We start from the raw sequence: 20,955 nt of genomic DNA on the forward strand, positions 1-20,955 counted from the left end.
ATGTGGATATATTGAAGCAACATCTCAAGACATCAGTCAGGAAGTTAAAGCTTGGTCGCAAATAGGTCTTCCAAATGGACAATGACACCAAGCATACTTCCAAAGTTGTGGCAAAATGGCTGAAGGATAACAAAGTCAAGGTATTGGAGTGGCCATCACAAAGCCCTGACCTCAATCCTATAGAAAATGTGTGGGCAGAACTGAAAAAGCATGTGCCAGCAAGGAGGCCTACAAACCTGACTCAGTTACACCAGCTCTTTCAGGAGGAATGGGCCAAAATTCACCCAACTTATTGTGGGAAGCTTGTGGAAGGCTACCCGAAACGTTTGACCCAAGTTAAACAATTTAAAGGCAATGCTACCAAATACTAATTGAGTGTATGTAAACTTCTGACCCACTGGGAATGTGATGAAAGGAATAAAAGCTTAAATAAATAATTCTCTCTACTATTATTCTGACATTTCACATTCTTTAAAATAAAGTGGTGATCCTAACTGACCTAAGACAGGGAATTTGTACTAGGATTAAATGTCAGGAATTGTGAAAAAATTAGTTTAAATATATTTGGCTAAGGTGTGTGTAATCTTCTGACTGTTGCAAGCTCCACGTAAAATGCCATAGACTCTATGTATGTATATCCAAAAAACCCTGAGTGTTATGAGGTCATTAGAGCCATTTTACAGTGTTAACCTTGGGAACGCCTTCAAAGTCTCTAATGTCTCTAGTGTCCTTGTTCCTTGAAGGTTTTTCTAAAGATTGTTGTCATTAACAGATGAACCATTCATGGTCTTCTGTTGGTCTTGGGTACGCAGTTACCTGCTCTAGGTAACTGGTCTTCTGTTGGTTTTCTATTGATTTGCGTTGAGCGTAGATTCCATGGTGCGAGTCAGACAGAGAAGGGGTCTTGGTTCTGTTAAGAGCCGTTCCTCTCTGGGTATAAAGTCTACAGACTCTAGTTGGTTCTGTAGGACCCAGTCCTCTCTGTCTCTGGGTATAAAGTCTATAGACTCTAAAGGCTTAATACAGGGGTTTTGGCCCTGGACCCAATGTTATGCCAAAGTCTCACTTGTGATGGAGAAAGGTGTGGAGACTCTAAAAAAGCAACGATAGAATGAAGCACTAATGAAAGTGATAAACCAAACCGCCGAGAGGAGTGAGGAGAAGTTTCAAAGAGTTGCAGGGTCGCTTATGGTTGAGTTGCTCTGTGAGTTTTAATATGGTGTTGTTTTCATTTTATTATAAATCATTTCATGATTTTTTTTTTATTGTATTTTTATTAAGTGCGTTGCATATGGTCTATGACATAAGGGAACTTGAGAAAACACATTGTGTGTAATTAAATGTATGATAGTAGCAATACTTTTGGATAGATAGGTTTATTTTCTCTTTTTTGTGTGTGTTGCTTTTAAACAACATATGTGGGTGGACTAGTGGAGCTCTGTTTGGCAAATGTGTGGGGACAAAATCACAGATAAAGTTGTGTATGGACGCGTAGGGGGAGTGTAATGTTGTATATGGAAGCGTGGGGGGAGTGTAGAGTTTTTTTTTAAATTTATTTTTTAACCCTCCATTCAACTGCATGTATTGTATAAAAAGACGTGGTATGAAAGAGTTGGCAAACTTTAACCTGATTGTATTACTCATCCAAAGCCTTAGAAAACACCACGAGGTCGGCACAATGCAACATGCCATTTCAAAACGTCCTCTTGCCTAACCCTTGCCGTTTTGTCGCCACACAGAGCTTTCTTGGTGTATATGATTGTTGCTTATGTCTTTCACTCAAAAAAACGTATTTGTTGTTGAGTTCAGTTTTTGAAGAAGATGAATGTGTTATTTCATTTTGTTTAATGCACGGATTACATTTTGATATTTAGTTAAAGGAGTTTTGTCTTACTAGATTTTACCAGTAACTTTTGTAGGATGCTGAATATTAGGTAATGTGTGTGTTTTTGTGTTCTTCATACCATATTTAGTTTTCAGAAATGTAATGTAACGTTGATTTTAATTTTTACTGTAGTGCTATGAACGTAAACTAAATTATTTTTTATTTTCTGTGAACTGTAAGAATTGCTTTAATTTCTTGTCTGTTTGAGTTCTTTGAACAAATATATTTTATATGGGTATCTGACATTGAGGAAATACTAGAACAGTGAGGCTTGCTGTGACAACGCTCACCGAAAATGGAGTAGTATTTTAATGATCGTCTGGTTTGTAACTAGTAACTCTTATAAGGAAAAACTATTATAAAAAAATCTTGTTCTTAGATGTGTAGGTAAAAAAAAAGAAGCTATTTTCTACTGTATTCATTTCAAATAGCAACTATTGTTTGAATATTTGTAATCTCCCTGGATGTTGAAGATCTAGCTGCATACTTGATCACTCTTAGGGGGTGTGGCAGTTGAGGTCAGGTGTCAGAGGCGGGTCGAGCACGGACACTGATCTCTTTACTTAGCCACAAACAAACGAGGGGAAACAAACAGCGGCGTGAAAAAGTATTTGTCCCCTTTCTGATTTTCTCTATTTTTGCATATTTTTTAATACTGAATGTTATCAGATCTTCAACCAAAACCTAATATTAGATCAAGGGAACATGCGTTTACAAATAACAACAAAAATGTATACTTATTTCATTTATTTCATAAACAAAGTTATGCAACACTGTGTGAAAAAGTTATTGCCCCCTTACACTCTGTATAACTGGTTGTGCCACCTTTAGCTGCAATGATTGCAACCAAATGCTTCCCGTAGTTGTTGATCAGTCTCTCACGTCGCTGTGGAGGAATTATGGCCCACTCTTCCATGCAGAACTGCTTTAACTCAGCGACATTTGTGGGTTTTCAAGCATGAACTGTCGTTTCAAGTCCTGCCACAACATCTCAATTGGGATTAGGTCTGGACTTTGACTAGACCATTCCAAAACTTCAAAAGTGTTACTTTTTCACCATTTTCATGTAGACTTGATTGTGTGTTTTGGATCATTGTCTTGCTGCATGACCCAGCTGCCCTTCAGCTTCTGCTCACAGACAGATGGCCTGACATTCTCCTGTAGAATTCTCTGATACCAGAATGAGAGCAGAATTCATGGTTCCTTCTATTAAGGCAAGTCGTCCAGGTCTTGAGGCAGCAAAGCATCCCCAAACCATCACACTACCACCACCATGCATGACCATTAGTATGAGGTTCTTACTGTGGAATACAGTGTTTGGATTTCGCCAGACATAATGGGACCCATCTTGTCCAAAAACTGGACTGAAGTTTGTCATAAAGCACCTGGAAGCACCTGGATGATCAACAAGACTCTTGGAAGAATGTTCTATGGACAGACGAGCCAAAAGTATAACGTTTTGGACGACATGGGTCCCATTATGCCTGGCGAAAACCAAACACTGCAACACTGCTTAGCTGCCTCAGGACCTGGACAACTGCCTTCATAGAAGGAACCATGAATTCTGCTCTGTATCAGAGAATTCTACAGGAGAATGTCAGACCATCCGTCTGTGAGCTGAAGCTGAAGCTGCAGTGCAGCTGGGTCATGCAGCAAGACAATGATCCAAAACACACAATCAAGTCTACATGAAATTGGCTAAAAAGCAACTCGTTTTGGAATGGCCTAGTCAATGTCCAGACCTAAACTCAATTGAGATGTTGTGGCAGGACTTGAAACGACAGTTCATGCTTGAAAACCCACAAATGTCGCTGAGTTAAAGCAGTTCTGCATGGAAGAGTGGGCCATAATTCCTCCACAGCGACGTGAGAGACTGATCAACAACTACGGGAAGCATTTGGTTGCAATCATTGCAGCTAAAGGTGGCACAACCAGTTATTGAGTGTAAGGGGGAAATAACTTTTTCACACAGAGTTGCATAACTTTGTTTATGAAATAAATGAAATAATGTGTAATTGTTGTGTTACTTGTTCACTCAGGTTCCCTTTATCTAATATTAGGTTTTGTGTTGAAGATCTGATAACGTTCAGTATCAAAAATATGCAAAAGTGGAGAAAATTTAAAAGGGGGCAAATACTTTTTCACAGCACTGTAGGTGAAGAAGGTTGACTTTTTTGCACTTCTGTACATAGTCAAAAAAAAGAGAGAATCATGTATAAAATGTAGATCTTATTTTGAATAAAAAATATCTATAACTATAATACATTTTGCTAGGATAATCAAAAAAGAATGAAAGGCTGAACAAAACTGCTTGTATAAAGTGGCAGAAGACTTCTCACTCTGTACCCCTTTCAGAAAAGGAAACGTGTTGTCTTCTGATTTGTCAGAGGCTTGTAATTTGCCAGGAAACCTTCAGGTTGAGGTGTGCACTAACCTCTGGAGAAAAGGGCCTGACTGGGTCTATCCGGTGTCATGGCTACGTCCTTCCAGGCCCAACCAATCAAAACAAGTCCCGTTTTAGCCAGAAAGGAATGCATGTTAAAGGGAAAAGCATATACCTTTGAAAATAACTACTTCACAACCGAGTAATATTGAATAAGTCAACATGTTACACAGCATTTACAGTATACAATGTAATATCAATGTATTGGACTAAAAGAAAAAAAAACATAAAAAAAAAAAACAGTGGTTTATTAAAAAGACTAAGAATATACTCATTTCAAGAGTTATAACACCTACAGTAAATACAGTACATACAACACAAACACCATAGCTGTCAGTATGTTTCTTTCTGTTTAGAAGCTATGCTTCTGGTTGATGAAATGGACAAAAAACATGAAAGTAGTTTGCCAGGTAAACTATTGGGGAACCTCTAAACAGTTCTCCATTTCCGTGTTACTCATGGGCTTCAACATTGGTCCAAACCGTGATGTGACTTTTCATCTGTCACGAGCACATGCCTGACGTTATGATATGATGTAATCTTGAACTTTACGTTTTTTTTTCTCAGCTTGTAGTGCTAAAACTCTGTATTCTGTCTTCTGCTGCCGTTTTGGCTCTGCTTATTTTGTTGTTCAGGGCCCCCTGAAAGGATTTATGCCATGTAGCCAGACGTCCACCTCCTCTGCAAAGCACATGTTATGTAAGCACTGATCTAAAGCCACAATCTAAAGCCATAATATATTTTCCATAAAAAAAATGAAACACTGTTGAGTTAACAGTATTCATAGGAGTGAAGGTGCATGATTGGTTGGCCAGGGACATTTCTGGTCTCCTGTTTATAAAGCTGGTCTTAACAAAGTTGAGTAGTTGAGGAATTATTTGACCGGCAATGGCTATCATGTGGGAATCCTTTCACAGGGTTCTAATGCTTTATTTGATTCTTGCTGTTAAGAATAAAAAATAATTTTAAAAAATGGAATAAAAATACATAAATTGAATAAAATAAAAGTGAATTTGCTCTAAAAGTGTGATCTCGAATTTCTTCTATGGACACAGTTTCTATTATGGTAATGACAGTATACTATATTTCTTCAAGCCAGAGAACGCTCCATACATTCTTCATACTGCAATAACCCTCATAGTTTTAATTATAGTATATGAGAAACTCATCTCCCTCTAAAAGGTGAAATGCGATAAATTGCTAAAATGTGATTTAAAAAGTGACAAAGACTGGATGTAAAAGTGAATAATGCCACTGGGTGGAGTGAAGAATGCCTAACCATGTATCAAGGGAAATGAAACAAAACTGTTTTCAATTTCATGCATATTTCCCCTCTGACTATTTAAATTCGTTTTTCTATTTGAACATAGCAAACGATCAAATCAAGTTTTAATTGCCCGAAATGATATACGGGAAAAGACACTTCCTGTTTTCACAATGTGATTTCTTTGTAAATTGCATAAATAATCTGCAGGCATTTTTAATATATTTATTTATGTGATTTCGCACAAAGTTATAATTTTCTTGTTGAAGTCAAACATACATTAATCTATTTATCATTTATTTTCCAGATGAGTCCTAAAAATAAAACAGATGTAATACCTTAACTCACTTTAATAACAAAATAGAACAGTTGTGATACCTTAACTCACTTTAATAACAAAATAGAACAGATGTGATACCTTAACTCACTTTAATAACAAAATAAACACGTTTCACAACATCATCGATGTGCTTCACAGTATTGCCACAAGATGGAGACATCACCTTTATTAGCCCACCGGTAGCTGTTGCGCCAGAGATGTCCAGGGTCTGTATTCATAAAGCATCAGAGTAGGAGTTCTGATCTAGGATCAGGTCCCCCCCGTGTCCATGTATTCTTATTTGTTATGATCTAAAATGCAAAACAGATCTTAGATCAGCACTCCGAGACACTTTATTAATATATTATTATTATTATTATTATTATTATTATTATTATTATTATTAATATGGGCCTGACTCCACAATCTGACTGACATCCATTCAAACATAATTTACATTTTAGGCATATAGCAGACGCTCTTATCCAGAGAGCGTACCCCCCATGGGAATCAAACCCACAACCCTGGCGTTGCAAACGCCATGCTCTACCAACTGAGCTACATCCCTGGACGACGCTGAGCCAATTGTGCGCCGCCCCATGGGTCTCCCGGTCGCGGCCAGCTACGACAGAGCCTGGATTCGAACCAGGATCTCTAGTGGCCTTAGACCACTGCGCCACTCTGGAGGCCATCATCAGATGCTCTCCTAAATCACAGATGCAATCCAAAACAGATAATATATCTACATTATCAGCAATCAGTACGTATTCACCATACCTGCAAGTCACCTATCCTATAGCGCCTGTCCATCTCTACAGAGACCATTATAAGTGAACCGGTTCACGTCACAGATAGCTCCATCTGTCACCAGAGTGGAGGAGGAGAGATGATGGATGGACGTTTCTACCAATCAGAGATTCAGCAGATCTGAGTTGGTCCCACCTCATGCCCCCCACATACAGACTTTAACCAGGTTACTAACACGCTGGTGTGATTGATCATGGAAGTGTTGTTTTAAGGAGTGTCCCCCCCCACGCACTCTGACGATCTCCCTTCTCCCCTCTGTCCCATCTTCTACAAGAAGTGAACCAACAGACTCTTCCTCCCAGTTTGTCTGTAAGACTCTGTCCCATTTCTCTCTTTCTCTGGCCCCGTTTACACCTGGCTCTAACATGTGTCGGTTGTCCTGATCTTGTCCACATTCTGATTGTGCCCACATTTTGGTGTAGACGATCCAAAGAAGCGCTGTGATCTGATTGTGATTAGATCTTCCTGACTACCTCTGGAGGTCATTGTAGCATCTGTGACAGCATTGGCAGCGTATCTCCATTTTAAAGTAGTCCGTTTTCTTCTTCACGAGATGACTCCAACAGAGTCACCAGGAGGGATCAGCCAATAAAGTTAGAAGTCCAACCCAGCTGACAACATTAAAATGGTGGAAGACCTCCCTCAATGGCTCTGCTCATGGTAATACAGGGTTTTGGCCACTAGAGGCCTCTATCATTCTCTGTGTTGAAGATGCATCTTTTACGTATATAATAATAATAATAATAATAATAATAATAATAATAATAATAATAATAATATGCCATTTAGCAGACGCTTCTATCCAAAGCGACTTACAGTCATGCGTGCATTCATTTTTGTTTGGGTGGTCCCGGGGATCAAACCCACTACCCTGGCGTTACAAGTGCCATGCTCTACCAGCTGAGCTACAGAGGACCACATATATCGTATATCCTTGAAGTGTGTAAACGAATCCGGACAACGAAAGCTATACATTTGGCTAAGGTCACGGTTGTCCCGTCATGAAAAAAATCACACTGGCCAGTTGAATTAAGATCATGGTCTTCAATAGAAATCAGTGGATCGGATGCCACAGATATCATTCCAAATGAGAGAAAAAGGGTTATCCCGTTCCCACGTCCAAGGACTGTGCAAAATCTAGTATTTGAAAACATCGTAGTCCCCAGAAAGACCAAGGACTGTAATAGCAGAATTTAAACTGAACTACAAATGTAATGGAGATGCATGGGACGGACTATGATGGAGTCACAGCAGAAGAGTGCAGTGCATGACAAGTCTATGACCCAATGTTCCCCTGTACCTTTAGATCAAGGTATAATGTGGAGGTCTAATGTTCCCCTGTACCTTTAGATCAAGGTATAATGTGGAGGTCTAATGTTCCCCTGTACCTTTAGATCAAGGTATAATGTGGAGGTCTAATGTTCCCCTGTACCTTTAGATCAAGGTATAATGTGGAGGACCAATTTTCCCCTGTACCTTTAGATCAAGGTATAATGTGGAGGTCTAATGTTCCCCTGTACCTTTAGATCTATTCAGAATGAATGGTGGGCTATTCAAAGTGAACAGTCTATTTCAGTTGCTTATATCAGATATGAAAATAATACATTGGTGTCATAATGCAATTCTTTTTGTTTTTATTCTATGAACCTTTGAGCATTTTCCAGCTATCAATAAAGTGCAGAAGATGTCCAAACGTGTAACGTGTAAGCTAAGGAGTCGCGAAGCAAGTACAGGGAGTGAATTAATAATAAACGTAACGTGGACCAAAACAAGAAACACCAGTAGTGTACAGACATGAAACACAGGAACAGAATCAATAACGCCTTGGGGAAGGAACCAAAAGGGAGTGACAGATATAGGGGAGGTAATCAGGAAGGTGATGGAGTCCAGGTGAGTCTCATGAGGATGCAGGTGCGCGTAACGACGGTGACAAGTGTGCGTAATAATGAGCAGACTGGCGACCTCGAACGCCGGAGAGGGAGTATACGTGACAACACTGATGTGTAAAGGCGCATAGCTTTCGTAAAGCGTGAGCGAGGCCACTGACCACTATAATGTAGGCTTCAATACGAAGGACTCTTTAGGCTGCTTTTAGATTTACACTTTGTTCCTTTATAAAGCCATTTGCACTTTTTATCAATTGCTTCTTTTATCAATTTTCATAATTTGACCACCTGTCTTGCTCAGCTAGCTCTCACAGTCTCACTGCAGAATTAGAGTTTCATCCATGTTCTCCAAACATAACATTTCAAAGTTAAGGGTTAAATTTAGGCACTCAATTCCGAATGATTAAGGTAAGGGTTAAGGTTTGGGATAGGGTTAAACCCCTAAATAAATGTCATGATTTAACTGGATTTGAACCCAAATGCAGACAACTACACCAAGCCAGAGAAGGTTTAACAGGTTTATTTACAATGTTCCATTAGTCCAGGTTTCCAATAATAGGGGAAGAGCAAGTCCAGGTTACAGGGAGGGTAACAGATCCAGGTCAGGGCAGGTGTGGTACCGTAATGTCCTAGTGTCCGTGGTGAGTCCAAAAGGGAGGTCCGGTAGTGGAAAGCAGGATGGTGGTGGCAGGAGTGAAGCGGAGGCAGGAGTCAGGTTCCAATCATCTGTGGCACAGGAGAAAAGTAAATAGAACAGGCCAAAAACACAAAGAGCGAAAACAAACAGGTTGAGTCGGCAGCGAGACTAACATGGTCGTTTTGACTATGATCTGACGATGAGTGGCAAGTTTGACCGGGTCTTAAAGGCTGAGGTGATTATGGTGAATGAGCTGCAGCTGGAACCCTGACTCCCGCACACCAGACCTCACTCCTGCAATCAAGGACAGACAGAGGAGAGGGGTAGAGCAGAGAGAGAGCTACCTAGCAGCAGTAGGCCTAACAGTACCCCCCCCTCTACGGACGCCACCTGGCGGCCGACAGGGTTTATCGGGATGTAACCTATGAAACTCACGGACCAGAGCAGGATCCACAATGAAGCTCCTGGGCACCCAGGAACGTTCCTCAGGACCATAACCCTCCCAATCCACCAGGTACTGGAAACCACGACCCCGGCGGCGAACATCCAGAAGTCGCCGGACAGTGTAGACCGGACCCCCACCACGATCCTGGGCGGAGGAGGGGGACGAGAGGGCGGGCACAGAGGGCTAACCCGACACAGGCTTAATCTGGGAAACATGAAAGGTGGAATGAACCCGTAGGGAGGCAGGAAGCTGTAGCTTAACCGCGCAGGGGTTAACAATAGACAGTATCTTGAACGGTCCTATAAAACGCGGCGCCATCTTCTTAGACTCCACTTTCAATGGAAGGTCACGTGACTTAAGCCATACCTCTTGACCAGGAGAGTAACCGGGAGCCTGGGACCGGTGACGGTTGGCTTGCCTCTGCATGTACGCCGAAGCTCGGGACAGAGCTACCCTGGCCTTCCTCCAGACCTTGAAGCAGCGGCGCATGTGGGACTGCACCGAGGGTACCGCCAGTTCCCTCTCTTGAGAAGGGAACAGGGGAGGTTGATAACCCAGAGCACACAGAAAGGGAGACAAACCAGAGGAAGCGTTAGTCAAGGTGTTATGAGCATATTCCACCCAGGGGAGCATGGAGCTCCATGACCCAGGGTTAGACCCTGGACACAGCGGAGAGCGGTCTCCATCTCCTGGTTCGCTCTCTCGGCTTGCCCGTTGGTCTGGGGGTGATATCCAGAGGACAGGCTGGATGTGATGCCCAAAGCTTTACAGAAAGCTTTCCATACCTGGGAGACAAACTGGGGGACCCCTGTCAGAGACAATATCCGTGGGTAGACCATGAGAGCGGAACACATGTTCAACCAAAATATCAGCCATCTCTCTGGCAGTGGGCAGTTTAGGTAGGGCCAAAAAATTAGCGAACTTAGAAAAACGATCAATCACAGTAAGAATGACAGTCTTTCCAGACGAGGGGGGAAGTCCAGTGACAAAATCCATAGCAATGTGCGACCAGGGCCGGCTGGGTATAGGTAGAGGTCGTAGATGACCAGCGCTGGCCTGGGTGGAGTTCTTACTTCGTGCACATACCGTACAAGCAGCAATGAAGGCTCGAGTGTCCGCCTCCATCGTGGGCCACCAGAACTTCCGTCGCACAAAGTCAAGGGTCCGAGTAACTCCAGGGTGACAGGTAAGGGGAGACGAGTGAGCCCACTGAAGTACCTGGGAGCGAGCAGACTCAGGGACAAACAACCGGTTAGGAGGACCCCTCCCAAGGTCAGCTTGATGATGTTGAGCCTGTCTAACAATCCCTTCGATGTCACATGTGATGGCCGCAATACTGCAGGTAGGAGGCAAGATGGGTTCAGGGTTACTACCAGTATCAACAGCCGAATGAACACGAGACAGGGCGTCAGGCTTGACGTTGCGTGACCCAGGACGGTAAGACAGAGAAAAATTGAATCTCCCAAAAAATAGTGCCCACCTGGCTTGACGGGGGTTGAGCTGCTTCGCTGACTGGATGTAAGCCAGATTCTTATGATCCGTCCAAACGATGAAGGGTTGTTCCGCCCCTCCAACCAATGTCGCCACTCCTCGAGAGCCAGCTTAACGGCGAGCAGTTCACGATTGCCAACATCATAATTCCTCTCTGCCTGAGAAAGTTTCCTTGAAAGAAAAGCACAGGGATGCAGTTTGTTATCTTCAGGAGAACGTTGTGACAACACCGCACCTACCCCAGTGTCGGATGCATCCACCTCCACGACAAACTGGCGGTCGGGGTCCGGCTGCATCAGAATGGGAGCCGAGGCGAAGCGATGTTTCAGTTCTTCGAACACTGATTCGGCCCCTTCATTCCAAGCGAACGGTCGTGAGATGGAGGTGAGAGCGGTGAGTGGTGCCGCAATGCGGCTGTAGTCCTTGATGAACCTCCTGTAGAAGTTCGCAAACCCCAGGAATCGTTGAAGTTGTTTGCGGGTGGAGGGGGCTGGCCAGTCCGTGACAGCTAAGATCTTAGCTGGGTCCATCCGCAACTCCCCCTGAGCTATGATGTAACCCAAAAAAGAGGTCTCAGACACATGAAATTCACATTTCTCCATCTTCACAAACAGTTTGTTCTCCAACAACCTTTTGCAACACCTGGCGCACATGCAGTTCATGTTCCTGGGAGGACTCTGAGAAAATCAAGATATCATCCAGATAGACAAAAACAAACCGATTCAACATGTCCCGAAGGACATCATTGACTAGTGCCTGAAAAACAGCAGGGGCATTGGACAACCCAAAAGGCATAACTAGATACTCAAAATGTCCCAAGGGTGTGTTGAAGGCAGTCTTCCATTCATCACCTTTACGAATGCGCACCAGGTGATACGCATTTCGTAGATCCAGTTTGGTAAAGATAGTTGCACCAAGGAGGGGAAAAGCAGAATTAATTAATGGCAGAGAATATTTGTTCTTAATGGTGATGTTGTTAAGTCCACGGAAATCAATACAGGGTCTGAGGGTCTTATCCTTCTTAGCAACAAAAAGAATCCCGCTCCTACAGGTGACGAGGAAGGACGAATAATACCTGCCGCCAAGGAGTCCCGAATGTAGTTCTCCATAGCCTCCGTCTCCGGGCGGGAGAGATTGTACAGGCGACTGCTGGGGAGAGGGGCTCCTGGCTGGAGGTCAATGGCGCAGTCGTAAGGCCGGTGAGGAGGAAGAGAAGTAGCTCTGTGTTTGCAGAAAACGGATGCCAGGTCATGATACACGTCAGGGACAGCAGAAAGATCCATGGACTCCAGTGGAGGTTGAGGCACAGTGCTGGCAGGGGTCTGAGCAGAACAAAAACATGACACAATGTGCTCCATGAAACAATTCTACCTGTCCCCCAATCAATGTGTGGATTGTGTCTTATGAGCCAGGGGATACCAAGGACCAGGGGGGTCTGTGGGCAGTCAATTATATGGAATTGAATGTTCTCCTGATGATTACCCGACACTCTGAGACAAACAGGAACAGTCTGATTCAACAATTGTCCATTCAACAATTGAACAGTCAACAATTGTCCATTTAGACCCTTAGCCTGCAGCGGACGGTCCATAGGAACAGTCTCCAAATCCATTTGTTGAGCCCACTCTCTATCCAAAAAGCTTTCATCGGCACCAGAGTCAACCAGCGCACTAACAGAGAAATTCTGGGACTGCCACTGGATGGATGCCTGGAGCAGAATGCGGGGAGAAGAGGAAGAATCCGCTGCTCGGCTCACCAAAACTTCTCCCAATAATGATGAGCCGGCCCTTTTCCCGGACGAACTGGGCAGGAAGGAACAAAATGACCAGCTTCTCCACAATACAGGCAGACCCGAGCCTGAATACGACGTGCACGCTCCTCTGAGGACAACCGTGCACGACCCACCTCCATGGCTTCGGGTTCAGTGCTCCTCGTATCGACTCGGGAAGACTCAGCTTTCTCTGTAGGGAAGATGCGGGGAGGAGTTTGTTGACGACAGACAGGTTGCTTGGAACTAACACTCCTCTCCCGGCGGCGCTCCCGAATCCGATTATCCAACCTGATGGTGAGTGAAATAAGATTATCCAGCGTAGGCGATTCATCATATGACACCAATTCATCTTTTAAGGTCTCAGACAAAGCATTGATGAACACTCCTTGTAATGCCTCGTCATTCCAACCACTCACTGCCGCTAAAGTCCGAAACTCCACTGCCATCTCCGCCACACTGCGAGCCCCCTGCCGAAGAGAAAACAACCGTTTCGCAGCCTCCTTGCCCCGTACGGGGTGGTCAAAAACCTTCCTCATCTCAGTGAAGAAGTAAGCGTTGCAAATGTCCGACTGACTCTCCCAGACCGCGGATCCCCAGGCACGAGCAGAACCGCTAGTAGAGTTGATAAGGTAGGCAATACGGGCTCTTTCTGAGGCGTAGGTGAGGGGCTGTTGTTCAAACACTAACGAGCATTGAGTCAAAAAATCGCCACAGGTTCCCATGTTCCCGTCATAGTGCTCTGGAGCAGGAACAAAAGGCTCTCTGATCTGGGCTGAAGGGGTAGGAAAAACAGGTGGAGCAGGAGAAGGAGCAGTTTGTATGCCATGTCCGAGGGGTGCATTATTAACTTGGGTAGTAAGGGCAGACACTTGATTGGTGAGTAATTGAACCTGATTAAGCAGCACCTGACTGTTCTCGGCAATAGTCTTAAACAGGGTTTCATGTTGGCCAAGTAAAATGCCCTGATTGGCTATGGCAGTCCGAATTTGAGTGCTCTCTGGGGTGGTATCCGAGCTACTGTCTGCTGGGTTCATGTTGGTCAGATCATACTGTCATGATTTAACTGGATTTGAACCCAAATGCAGACAACTACACCAAGCCAGAGAAGGTTTAACAGGTTTTTATTTTTATTTTTATTATTTTTATTTTTTATCGGGGGGATGGATCAGCTTAATATTGCAGATAGATTGTATCTTCTATCAATGTAATTGTCTGCATCACTTCCAATCCCCCATGTTTTTTTTCTTTTTTATATATATATATTCCCCTTTATTACTTTTCAACCCCACCATCCTTTCCCTACTTGGAGTAAATTAGTGAACAACAACGCCCAGGCCTCTACTTCCGGTCTATACTTACTATCTACACCTTATGGACAGAGTTAATTTTACAATAATTCTATATCATATATATATATATATATATATATATATATATATATATATATATATATATATATATATATATATATATATATATACACATATATACATACATATATATATATACATATATACATATATATATATATATATATATATATATATATATATATATATATATATATATATATATATATATATATATTTATTTTTTGCTCCTGAACTTCTTCTACTCTCAACCTCTCCGATCATTTTCATGATGTCCATCCGGTTTGCTTCTAAATGCCATATCTTTCTAACTGTGCTCTTTCCCAAAAGCTCCCAACATACAACCTATATACTTATTATGGACACAGTATGCTTACATTATTAGCTATCTTTGTTATTATTTGTTGTTATTTGTTATTAGTCCCATCCTTCAACTCTATTCAATACCTCCCATCTATCTCTTAACACCATCCATATAGGATTTCTATTTGCCATATATATTTCAACCATACTGTGATGTTTTACAAAAGTTCTGAACCTTTCTATTCTCATTGCTTCTACAGATTGTGAATTAAAAATAAACATTTTTGCTAAAAGTATTATTATATTATTGATTGATTGACTATGACTTTTCAGATCACCCAGTAATGCTATCTGCAAGGTTAGTTCCAGGTAAATATTGCAATCCTTTAGCCATTCCTGGACCTGTGTCTAAAAACAAGCTACAAATGGACAGAACCAAAACAAATGATCTAATGATTCTATCTCTTCACAGCAAAATCTGCAGAGCTGGGAAGATTGTATCCCCCATATAAATAACATTATATTGGTAGCAAGAATTTTATATAATAATTTATTGAAAGATTCTAATTTTTGAATCCGGTGTCGTTTTGCGTGTCAGTTCATAAACACTATGCCATGGGATCGGTACGTCAAAGATCTCTTCCCAACTATTTTGCAATCTATATGGGACTGCTGTCAATCCTTTGGTCCTTAAGTGAAACTGATATACTTTTTTATTTATCACAGTTTTCCTTAACCAATTATGTTCTTTAATGCAAGGCCGACAGACAAGTTCCTTACTTTCTCCCCCTTCAACTTTCCTCTTCCACTTTTGCGGTAAGGCTGCAATTATTTGGTTGTAATTTTGGGTAGAGCAGACATTTCCATATGTTTTTATTAGCTGCATGTGCGACATAACTCCACCAGTCCTACCGATGATATCATTTACGAAGATTATACCTTTTTTAAACATTCTGTCAATAAATATAGGGTTTTTTGTCAATTAGTATATTTGAATTTAACCACAATATTTGTTGCATTATTTGTTCTGTCGTTTCTGGAGGATTAAATTGAAATTGCAACCAACTTTCTATGGCTTGTTTTAGAAATAGTGACATTTGGGAGATTATTTCCTTTTCAAATAACTGAAAGTGAGAGGTTGTAATCTGAATAAAGGGAAAAAGGCCTTTCTTGAACAGTGGGTGAGACAATCTTACTAATTTGCTTGAGAACCAGTTCGGATTTAAGTATAACTTTTGGATGACTGAAGATTTTAGTGATAGGTCTAATGCTTCAATATTTAATAATTTCTGTCCTCCGAATTCATATTCATTATATAAATATGCTCTTTTAATTTTGTCTGGCTTGCCGTTCCAAATAAAATTGAATATTTTTTTCTCATATAATTTAAAAAACTGTTTGCTAGGCGTAGGCAAGACCATAAGCAAATAGGTAAACTGGGATAATACTAAAGAGTTAATCAGGGTGATTTTTCCACAAATTGACAGGTATTTTCCTTTCCATGGTAGTAAGATCTTATCTATTTTTGCTAACTTTCTATTAAAATTTATTGAAGTGAGATCATTTATTTCCTTTGGGATATGTATTCCGAGTATATCCACATCACCATCAGACCATTTTATTGGTAAACTACATGGTAATGTAAAAATTGTATTTTTTAGTGATCCAATACGTAATATAGTTCATTTGTCATAATTTGGTTTTAATCCAGAGAGGTTAGAAAATGTATCTAGATCCTCTATGAGGCTGTGGAGGGATTCTAGTTGTGGATCTAAACGAAAACATGAATCATCTGCGTACAATGACACCTTTGTTTTTAAGCCCTGTATTTCTAATCCTCTGATATTATTATTGGATCTGATTTTAATAGCTAACATCTCGATGGCCACAATAAATAGATATGCCGATAGTGGACAACCTTGTTTCACTCCTCTTGACAGTTTGAAACTTTCTGAGAAATAGCCATTATTTACTATTTTACACCTAGGGTTACTATACATGATTTTGACCCATTTTATAAGAGATTCTCCAAAATTGAAATGCTCCAGGCATTTATATATGAATTCCAGTCGAACTTTATCAAATGCCTTTTTCGAAGTCTGCTATGAATAGCAGGCCTGGTTTCCCATATTTTCCATAGTGTTCTATTGTTTCCAATACTTGCCTTATATTGTCTCCAATGTATCTTCCATGTAAAAAACCTGTCTGATTAGAATGAATAATATCCGACAATACCTTTTTAATTCTATGCGCTATACATTTTGCTAGGATTTTTGCATCACAACACTGAAGTGTAAGGGGCCTCCAATTTTGTAAATGGACTGGATCTTTATATTTTCCACTTGTATCCTGTTTCAGTAATAATGAGATCAGACCTTCTTCTTGAGTGTCAGATAATCTACCATTTACATAGGAGTGGTTAAAACATGCTAATAACGGTCCTCTTAGTATTTCAAAAAGGTTTGGTATACCTCGATTGGTATGCCATCCAACCCTGGAGTTTTCCCGGACTTAAAGTCTTTAATTGCATCCAGAAGTTCCTCCTCTGTAATTTCACCTTCACATGAGTCTTTCTGTGTGGCTGTTAATTTGACATTATCAATAGGAAAAAATCTCTACAATTAGCTTCAGTTAGAGGAGATGGAGGCGACTGAAAAGAAAACATATGCTTAAAATACTTTGTTTCTTCCTTCAAAATATCATTAGGTGAATTATGGGTGACTCCGTCAATTGTAACCAGTTTCATTAAGTTATTTTTGGTAGCATTCCTATGTTGAAGATTAAAAAAGAATTTTGTGCATTTTTCCCCATATTCCATCCAGTTTGCTTTATTTTTATAATATATTACACTTGATCTTTCTTGAATAAGTTTTTCCATTTCTTTTTGTTTTTCCTCTAATTTATTCTGAGCCTCTATGTTACAGTTTTTATTGCCATCTATCTGTTCTGTTAGACTTTCTATTTCCTTTCTTAGTATAAACTCTTTTGACCTAAATTGCTTTTGTTTTCGAGATGAGTACTGAATTGCATGGCCTCTAAAGGCACATTTAAAGGTGTCCCATACAATAAGGGGATTCGCTGTACCTAAGTTATGTTGGAAAAAGTCAGTTATAAATTCCTTTGTTCTAATTATAAATAAATTATCATCTAATAGGCTTTGATTAAATTTCCAATATCCTCGCCCACGTGGAAATTCAGTCAGAGTAATGTATATGCCTATTATATGATGGTCCGACCGCATTCTGTCCCCTATCAACACTTTTTTTTACTTTTGGTGCCAACGAGAATGAGATAAGAAAGAAGTCAAGACGACTAGCTTGATTCAGTCTCCGCCATGTATATCTCACTAGATCAGCATATTTAAGCCTCCATATATCTACTAGTTCTAATGTATCCATGACATTCACAATTTCCTTAAGAGCATGTGGGTGATTGTTTGTGGTGTGATTTCCTTTTCGGTCCATTGAGCTATTTAAAACAGTATTATAATCCCCCACCATAATAATATTGTCTTGAGTTGCTTGCAGGCTTGATAATTTATTATATATATTGTCAAAGAATTGTGGATCATCATTATTTGGTCCGTAAAGGTTAATGAGCCATATCTGTTTATTGTCCAATACCATATTTAAAATAATCCATCTACCTTGCGTATCTATTTGGACAATTTGCACATTCGGATCGAAATTACTATTAATTAATATCATCACCCCTTTTGAATTTCTTTGCCCATGGGAGAAGTATATTTCCCCCCATTCTTTTTTCCACGCTACTTCATCTCGAATTGTTGAATGAGTTTCCTGTATACAATAGATATTATATTCCTTCTCTTTGAGCCATGTAAATATTGTTCTTCTTTTGTTATTATCAGCTAAGCCATTACAATTATAACTGGCTATACTTATTTCACCATACACCATAATGAGATACAAGTTTCAAGTCTATTTATCATTATATATGTTTGTAAATTTACCAATAAAAAATAGCGTACTGATTGAGTGTCCATATAGCTGTACCGTGATATTTGCATTGCTACGGAGTAACCCTTCAATTGTTCTCCACTAATTCCCCCGCTAAAGCCCCTCCCCATCCCAAGTTGAGCCGTCATCCCAGTGATCAGCATCCCCCCCACGTCCCTCCGTATCCCTAAGGCCCTGAGAGGCCAGGACCCATCCATCGAAAACAGCACACAGTGCCACCCACAAAACAGAAGCAGGTTAACCACCAAAAGCATTTCCAAAGCTTTCACCTCTATATATATATATATATATATATCTATATAACTATTATTATTTTTTTTATTATGCATATCCTATTTTCCATCATTATCAATTAATATGCGTAATAATGTTGGCAGTTCACGCATAGGATTCTAACATATAACCAGGATTGCCATTGTATTACATTTAATTCATTGACAAGCAATTATTATCCTAGCAAATAATTCCCGCGGTCCATCCCTAATGTTCCATTAGTCCAGGTTTCCAATAATAGGGGAAGAGCAAGTCCAGGTTACAGGGAGGGTAACAGATCCAGGTCAGGGCAGGTGTGGTACCGTAATGTCCTAGTGTCCGTGGTGAGTCCAAAAGGGAGGTCCGGTAGTGGAAAGCAGGATGGTGGTGGCGGGAGTGAAGCGGAGGCAGGAGTCAGGTTCCAATAATCTGTGGCACAGGAGAAAAGTAAATAGAACAGGCCAAAAACACAAAGAGCGAAAACAAACAGGTTGAGTCGGCAGCGAGACTAACATGGTCGTTTTGACTATGATCTGACGATGAGTGGCAAGTTTGACCGGGTCTTAAAGGCTGAGGTGATTATGGTGAATGAGCTGCAGCTGGAACCCTGACTCCCGCACACCAGACTTCACTCCTGCAATCAAGGACAGACAGAGGAGAGGGGGAGAGCAGAGAGAGAGCTACCTAGCAGCAGTAGGCCTAACAATAAAGGGTTAGGGTTAATAGGTATGGGAGAGATTCTCTGAATATTTATTTGTATGGCTGTGGACACTTATTTGTACAGCTGAGGTGGAGGTTATCGGACATTATAAACTGGGTGGTTCGAGCCCTGAATGCTGATTGGCTGACAGCCGTGGTATATCAGACCGTATACCATGGGTGTGACAAAGTATTTATTTTTACTGCTCTAATTACATTGGTAACCAGTTTATAATAGCAATAAGGCACCTCAGGGGTTTGTGGTATATGGCCAATATACCACGGCTAAGGGCTGTGTCCAGGCACTCCGTGTTGCGTCGTGCTTAAGAACAGCCCTTAGCCGTAGTATATTGGACATATACCACACCCCCTCGGGCCTCATTGCTTAATTATCGGACAGTAGGTTATTACATCGTTGGATCGTTGGATAACCAAAGTATGCTGTGATAATGAGAATATAAACCTATTGAGTGTGCTGTTTTCTGTCGATTTATACAGCTTGTGTTGTAATGGGAGGTCCATTCATTTGCATACAGGGAGGGACCAGGGAATCTGGTTACAGTACAGATGAAGTAGGCAGATGAAGTAAGATACACATTTTATTACCAACAAATTTAGATCAGATAGTGATTGGATCATCTTGATCTGCTGAAGACAACCACATGTTAATGCAAGGTGTAACCACGGCTTCTCTTTCTCCCTTTCTCTCTCTCTCTCTTTTGCTACATCCTCATTCACTCCCTCCATCTCTCCCTCTCCCTCTCTCTGTCCATCCTTTCCCTCCCTCCCTCCCTCCCTCCCTCCCTCCCTCCCTCTCCTCCCTCCCTCCCTCCCTCCCTCCCTCCCTCCCTCCTCCCTCCCTCCCTCCCTCCCTCCCTCCCTCCATCCTCCCTCCTCCTCCCTCCATCCATCCCTCCCTCCCTCCCTCCTCCCTCCCTCCATCTCTCCCTCTTCCTCTCTCCATCCATCCTTTCCCTCCCTCCCTCCCTCCCTCCATCTCTCCCTCTTCCTCTCTCCATCCATCCTTTCCCTCCCTCCCTCCCTCCCTCCCTCCCTCCCTCCCTCCCTCCCTCCCTCCCTCCCTCCATCTCTCCCTCTCTTCCTCCCTCTCATCCTCCTCCCTCCCTCCCTCCCTCCCTCCCTCCCTCCCTCCCCTCCCCTCCCTCCCTCCCTCCCTCCCTCCTCCATCTTCCCTCCATCGCTCTGTCCAGGGGCATTAGCAGTAGACGGTGGAATGTGGAGACAATGAAGCAGTGTTGATCCAATAATGGCAGCTTCTGTAGCGCCTCACAGGGCATGATGGACAACCCCACATCTGCATTACCACTGCTGCCCGGCCAGGCCCCTTCTATATGCCTGTATAAATAGTCCACTCTGGTGGAGGGAATGTGTGTGTGTGTGTG

The sequence above is a fragment of the Coregonus clupeaformis genome, chromosome 5 (genome assembly GCF_020615455.1).
Source record: "Coregonus clupeaformis isolate EN_2021a chromosome 5, ASM2061545v1, whole genome shotgun sequence".
In the NCBI taxonomy this organism is placed as follows: Eukaryota; Metazoa; Chordata; class Actinopteri; order Salmoniformes; family Salmonidae; genus Coregonus; species Coregonus clupeaformis.